The sequence below is a fragment of the Palaemon carinicauda genome, chromosome 9 (assembly GCF_036898095.1).
Source record: "Palaemon carinicauda isolate YSFRI2023 chromosome 9, ASM3689809v2, whole genome shotgun sequence".
NCBI lineage: Eukaryota > Metazoa > Arthropoda > Malacostraca > Decapoda > Palaemonidae > Palaemon > Palaemon carinicauda.
In genome coordinates this window covers 30,062,768-30,070,267 of record NC_090733.1, presented here as the reverse complement: position 1 = coordinate 30,070,267, position 7,500 = coordinate 30,062,768, and positions in this window count along the sequence as shown.

Here is a 7,500-nt window from a genome sequence, read left to right as displayed (position 1 = left end):
AGTACCATATTTTCAGGATATCGGATCCTTAATTATTAATATAAAAATCATTATATCCTTCATCAGATTTCAAACCTAATGTATATAATACCATGTAAAGACACTTTGACTTTATTATCATTGTAACTCAAATCAATATATTCTAGATAGCCTAATAACAATGAGAAGCAACCGATTGCCCATAAACGCCAGCCTTGCCCTGACTCACCTGTGACACTAATCACCTTTAACTATTCCAGGTCAGTTTCTCTGATCGAATGAAGGTCACATTCTCGTTCTGAGATCCGTGGAATATCAATGTCTTTAAAGTAAATGGGATACTTGGGTGAGTCCGTCCTATTGTCCAAGACCGTGGTATGCAATATCATACCACATTATTCTAACTCCATTATTAGATTAAGCTAATTAGATAATTTTGTCTCGTGTACAAGGGCCAGACATCATTGTAGGCTCTCATTCAAGTAAGATTTGTCAATTTGTATAATTTCTTCAGATAATGTAAAGGTTGAAAGTACAGTCTTTACTTTAAATGGTATGGTCCTCATTCATATCCATTCGTATATAAAATTGATGTCATTTTCACGCTTTCCCATTTGATTTTGATTGATTTTTTTTCTTTTTTCTTTTTTACCCTTTTTTACCTAGTTTTTTCCACATTTCCTTTACGTAATCTGAATAATTTTCAGCTGAATTGTGGGTTTTAGGGGAAAAAATATCAATGACATTTGGCATTAAATTTCATAACTATTATATGGCACTTTCCTTTGCATATAATACACTAGTTTGAAGAAACTTTCATATCATAATGTCAAATGAAAAAAAAAAAGATATCTTCCTGGTGTTAACACTGGAATTTAGCTGGTTATCATATCTAGCTACAACTCACTATCTATATAAAAAGAGAAGAACTGTAAAACTGTTTATGACTAAAAAAGGTAACAATCCGTTAATCAGAAAAACATTTTTATTCCCTTTGATTTAAACCGCAATTCGCTTTATATATAATTATTATTGTGCATATATATATATATATATATATATATATATATATATATATATATATATATATATATATATATATATATATATATATATATATATATATATATATATCCACACACACACACACACACACACACACACATATATATATATATATATATATATATATATATATATATATATATATATATATATATATATATATATATATATATATATATATATATGGCATAGGACAAAGTGAAAGTAAGAGAAACTGGTAATTTAGAGGAGGGGGGACGTTAGTAAAAGAAAATTTTGTTGAGATTGCAAGTGATGTGTGTGGCAAGAAGTTTGTTGGAGGCAGCAGGAGGAAGGGCAGTGAATGGTGGAATGAAGGAGTGAAGGTAAAAGTGGAACAGAAAAAGAGGGATTTTAAAGAATGGCGGCAGAGTAATAGTGTAGAGAATTAGGAAAAATATAGAGAGGAAAATGTGGAAGTAAAGCGCAAGGCAAGTGAGGCAAAAAGGGCAGCTGACCTGAGGTGGGGTCTGGGATTAGGTCATTCATATGAAGAGAATAAAAAGTTTTGGAAAGAAGTGAAGAGAGTAAGGGAGGCTGGCTGAAGAATTGAAGAGCCTGTGAAATATGGAAATGGAAGGTTATTAAAAGGAGAGGAGGCAAGGAAAAGGTAGGCGGAATATTTTGGAAGTTTACTGAATGGTGAGGATAATAGGGTGGCAGATATAATTGCTGTTGCAGGTGTTGAGGTACCAGTGATGGGAGATGAGAATGAGAGTTTACAAGAGAGGAAGGGAGGAGAGCACTAGATGAAAGGAGAGTAGGAAAAGCATCTGGTATGGATGATGTGAGAGCTGATATGTTGAAGGAGTGGGGGAATGGGGTGTGACTGTACTTGAATGGTTGTTGAGATTGTTAATATGTGTTTTGTGTTGTCAATGATACCAGTAGACTGGGTTTGCGCATGCATTATACCACTATATAAGGGTAAGGAAGATGTGCATGTGTATTATAATTCAAGGGGTATTAGTTTGTTGAGTGTAGTTGGAGAAGTGTATGGTAGAGTACTGATTAATAGGCTTAAGGATAAAACAGAGAATGCAATCTTAGGATTACAGGGTGGTTTTAGAAGTGGCAGGGGTTGTATGAATCATATTTTCACAGTTAGGCAGATATGCGAGAAATATTTAGCAAAAGGTAAGAACGTGTATGTTGCGTTCATGGATCTGGAGAAAGCATATGATAGACTATATAGGGAAGCAATGCGGAATGTGATTAGGTTTATATGGATTTGGTGGAAGGTTGTTGCAAGCAGTGAAAAGTTTCTACAAAGGTAGTAAAGCATGTGTTAGGATAGGAAATGAAGTGAGCGATTGGTTTCCAGTGAGAGTGGGGTTGAGACAGGGGTGTGTAATGTCGCAATGGTTGTTTAACTTGTATAATGATGGAGTGGTGAGAGAGGTGAATGATCGAATGCTTGGACGAGGATTGAAAGTGGTAGACGAGAATGACCATGAATGGGAGGTAAATTAGTTGTTGTTTGTGGATGATACTGTACTGGTTGCAGACGTGGAAGAGAAGTTTGGCCGATTAATGACAGAATTAGGAAGGGTGTGTGAGAGGAGGAAGTTGAGAGTTAATGTGGGTAAGAGTAAGGTTATGAGATGTACCAGGAGGGAAGGTGGTGCAAGGTTGAATGTTATGATAAATGGAGAGTTACTTGAGGAGGTGGATCACTTTAAGTACTAGGGGACTGTTGTTGCAGAAACTGGTGGAGTGGAAGGAGAAGTACGCCAGAGAGTGAATGAAGGAGGCAAATTGTTTGGGGTAGTTAAGGGATTAGTAAGAAATAGAAAGTTGGGCATGAATGTAAAGAGAGTTTTGAAAGAAAAAGTGATTGTACCAACTGTGATGTATGGAACAGAGTTGTGGGGAATGAAACTGATGGAAAGACAGAAGTTGAATGTGTTTGAGATGAAGTTTCTAAGGAGTATGGCTAGTGTATCTTGAGTAAATAGCGTTGGATCGAAGTGGTGAGGGTGAAAACGGGTGTAAGGAATGAGTTAGCAGCGAAGAGTGGATATGAATGTGATGAGGTGGTTTGGCCATATTGAAAGAATGGAAAATGGCTGTCTGCTGAAGGAGGTGATGAATGCAAGAATTGATGGGAGAAGTACAAGAGGAAGGCCAATGTTTTGGTGGATGGATGGAGTGAAGAAAGCTCTGGGTGATAGGAGGATAGATGTGAGAGAGGCAAGAATGAGTGCTAGAAATAGTAATGAATGGCGAGCGATTATGACGCAGTTTTGGTGGGCCCAGCTGCTTCCTCCGGTACCCTAGATGACCGCGGAGGTAGCAGCAGTAGGGTATTCGGCGTTATGAAACTTCATCTGTGGTGGATAACAGGGGAGGGTGGGCTCTGGCACCCTAGCAGTACCTGCCGAACTCGGAGATTCCCTTCTTACACTGGGAGGAACGTAGATAGGAGAGGTCCTCTTTTTTATGGTGGGTGGGGAGTTTCTCTTGTTTCATGTCGGCTACCCCCCAAAATTGGGGGAAGTGCATTGGTATATATATATATATATATATATATATATATATATATATATATATATATATATATATATATATATATATATATATATATATATATGTATATGTATATATATATATATATATATATATATATATATATATATATATATATATATATATATATATATATATATATATATATATATATACACACACTTCCCCCAGTTTTGGGGGGTAGGCCACATGAAACAAAAGAAACCACCCACCCCCCCAAAAAAACGGGACCTCTCCTCTCTACGTTCCTCCCAGTGTGAGAAGGGACTCTTCGATTTCGGCTGGTACTGCTATGGTGCCAGAGCCCACCCTCCCCTGTTATCTACCACAGATGAGGTTTCATAACGCTGAATCCCCTACTGCTGCTACCTCCGCGGTCATCTAGGGTACCGGAGGAAGCAGCTGGGCCCACCGGAACTGCGTCATAATCGCTCGCCATTCATTCCTATTTCTAGCACTCACTCTTGTCTCTCTCACATCTATCTTCCTATCACCCAGATAGGATATATATATATATATATATATATATATATATATATATATATATATATATATATATATATATATATATATATATATATTTATATAATTATATATATAAATGCAAATATATATATATATATATATATATATATATATATATATATATATATATATATATATATATATATATATATATATATATATATATATATATATATATATATATATATATATATATATATATATATATGTATATATATTGCACATTTATATATATATATATATATATATATATATATATATATATATATATATATATATATATATATATATATATAAATGTGCATATATATATATATATATATATATATATATATATATATATATATATATATATATATATATATATATATACCTGTACAAGATTAGGATAGAATTTTCAATTTTTATCTTATTCTATGTATTTATAGTTCAAATAGCATATCACCGAAAAAGGCGAAATTACCATTACGAAGAATTTATTACCTTGAACCATTTACATGGAATTAGAGACATCAGTGTGTATAGGTCTCATCCAAGAACAAATTGATATCTAATTATATCTGTAAGGTTCCTCCTCTTATGCTGGTAATAATGAAGCGTGGTAGGAAGAAGATGTAACGAGATTGTAAATCGTCAGTGAAATTTAGAATTTGTTTCAATTGTGATTTTTATGCAACACTACAGTATCGTAACCCCCGTTTGTCACACGATCATACACAGTCACGACATTTCTCTTATTTGTATATATTATCCTTTGCTCTCCCCTCAAACTGACAGTAAATTGCAGGAACCTTTCTGCTTTTCTCATTGTTACTGTGGCTGCCCCATTGAAACTTTTCTCGTTCACCAGCAGAGAGGCGTTTGCTTGATTTCAGCACGCAGAAGTCCAGTTCCGCAATAAGGGCATGACTCGCTCAACCACTAAAGAAGATTATGTTATCGCGGCGATACCCGAGGACACCTTCCCGGAAATCTCCAACTGGCTTTGTGAACAAGGAGACAACCCAATAGCGTATGATGTCCTCAAATCATACCTTCTACAGCAGTACTCACTGTCGCCAGCCACCCGTATAGCAAAGCTTTTTCAGCTCTTTCAACAACTGTTGGGGGACCAAAGGGTTTTGCTCGCCCTCAGGGAATTGACCACTATTGCTCGCCTGCAACCTGCCACAGACGGCTCTCCTCGTGAGGTGAACCTACTCTGTGCTCTTTTTTTGCACAGTTTACCCGAACCTGTACACACGGCCATACCCGATGTGTATAGTTTACCCATAAATGACTTGATGACTGAAGCCGTCGCTCTTCAGGACAGCCACTTCACAACCTATGAGACCTCCATCAACGCCTACACTGCTGATGAAAAGGACACCTATTCAACGTCAACCGAAGCTGACATAAATGCCGTAGGACACACACGCCTACCCTGTGACGTGCTGGAGCGGAGACAAGGCCACCCATCACCCACTACTCGCTAGCGCCCCAACCAATGACTTCGACTCCCACCCATTGGCTGCAGTTTTGCAACTTCCAATCCAGATTTGAGGCTTCCACGAAGAAATGTGCCAAGGATTATTAATGGCCAAAATACGTGTATGTAGGCCTTCACTCGGGGGGGTGGCCTCCCGTGTTTCTAGTCTTTTCTTTTTACATAATACAGAAATAGGCGTACAATTTATGGTAGACACGGGTGCTTGTTGTTCTCTTTTGTCAAAGGAACTCTTCAAAACACGAAGTAGTCTGTTTAGGTCTGCCGATGTCCACCTGGTAGCTGCTAACAGATCACTACACCCTCCCAAACATCGCTGAGACGGCCTCCTACCTGCACAAATCAAAGGACGTCTCTACCCTCGACCTCCTGAAGGGGTATTATCAGGTGCCTATGAACCCAGAAGACATCCCCAAGACTGCCATCACCACTTCCTTTAGTACATATACATTCAATTACACCTGTTTTGGCGTTCATAATGCTGGGGAAACTTTTCAACGTCCCATGATTGGCATCTTAGGGGACCTCCCCTTCTGTATATGTTATGTGGATGACATACTTGTGTTCTCTTCCTCAAAAGAGGAACACCTCCGTCACCTGCGCATCGTGCTTGATCACCTACAACAAAATGAACTCGTACTCCGGTACGAAAAGTGTACCCCGGTGCCAACGAAGAGTCGTTCTTAGGTACTCCTAAAGGAGTCCATCCCCTTCCTGAGAAGGTAGCACCCGTTCAGAACTTCCCCACGCCCTCAACTTTCAAAGCACTGCAGGAATTCTTGGGCATGATCAACTGTTATCACCGTTTTCTGCCGCCATTCTTTCTCCCCTCTACACCTCCCTCAAGGGCAAGCCAAAAGACCTGAAGTAGGGTCCCCTTCAACATGCAGCCTTCTGCAACTCGAAGAATGCCCTGTCAACCGCTACTGTTCTCACTTTTCCAGTGCCACATGCCCCACTCTTTTTCTCCACCAATGCCACCGCCCATTAGCCTTCATAAGCAGAAAACTGTCCAAGGCAGAATCGGGTTATTCTACCTTCCATCACGAATTGCTGGTGGTGCACTTGGCTGTCAGTCACTTTCACCATTTCTTAGAAGGTACGCCCTTCGTCATTACAGACCACATGCCTCTGGTGCACGCCTTCACTCAACAGTCTAATGCCTAGTCTGCCCGTCAACGCCAACATCTCTCTGCCGTGGCAGGATACAATTTCCCTTTTCAACACTTCCCTGGAAAAAATTAATCCTGTTGCCAATGCCCTGTTAAGAAACACGCTGGCTGCTGTTCAACTGGGATTGGATTATCTCTCTTTAGCTGAAGCCCAACGACAGGATCTAGAGTATCAAGCATGTAGGATATCTAGCACATCCCTCCGTTGGGAAGATATCCCCCTCGATGACTACAAAACCACCCTCCTCTCTGATGTCAGTACTGGTAAACCCCGACTGTGGATTCCTGCTTTCATGTGCCGACAGGTGTTTGATTTCATTCAAGGCCCTTCTCATCCCTCGCCCCATTCTACTGAACAGCTGCTGAAGGCAAAGTTCATTTGGCACGGCATTACTAAGGATGCTAAGGATTGGATCCGTGCCTGTATTTCTTGCCAAACTTCCAAAGTACATTAACATACAGATTCAGGAGTGGGCAAATTTCCTCAACCTCAGCGTCGTTTTGCCCACATTCATGTTGATGTTGTAGGCTCCCTACGCACATCACAGGGATATCATTACCTGTTTACCCTCATTGACCACTCCACTTGTTGGCCTGAAGATATTCCCATGGAAGCTGCAACTTTCGCCTCATTTACACCTACCTTACTCTCAGGATGGATAGCAAGATTTGGTATCCCTGAGCATATTACTTCTGACAGGGGTACCACTTTCAACTTTCAATTGT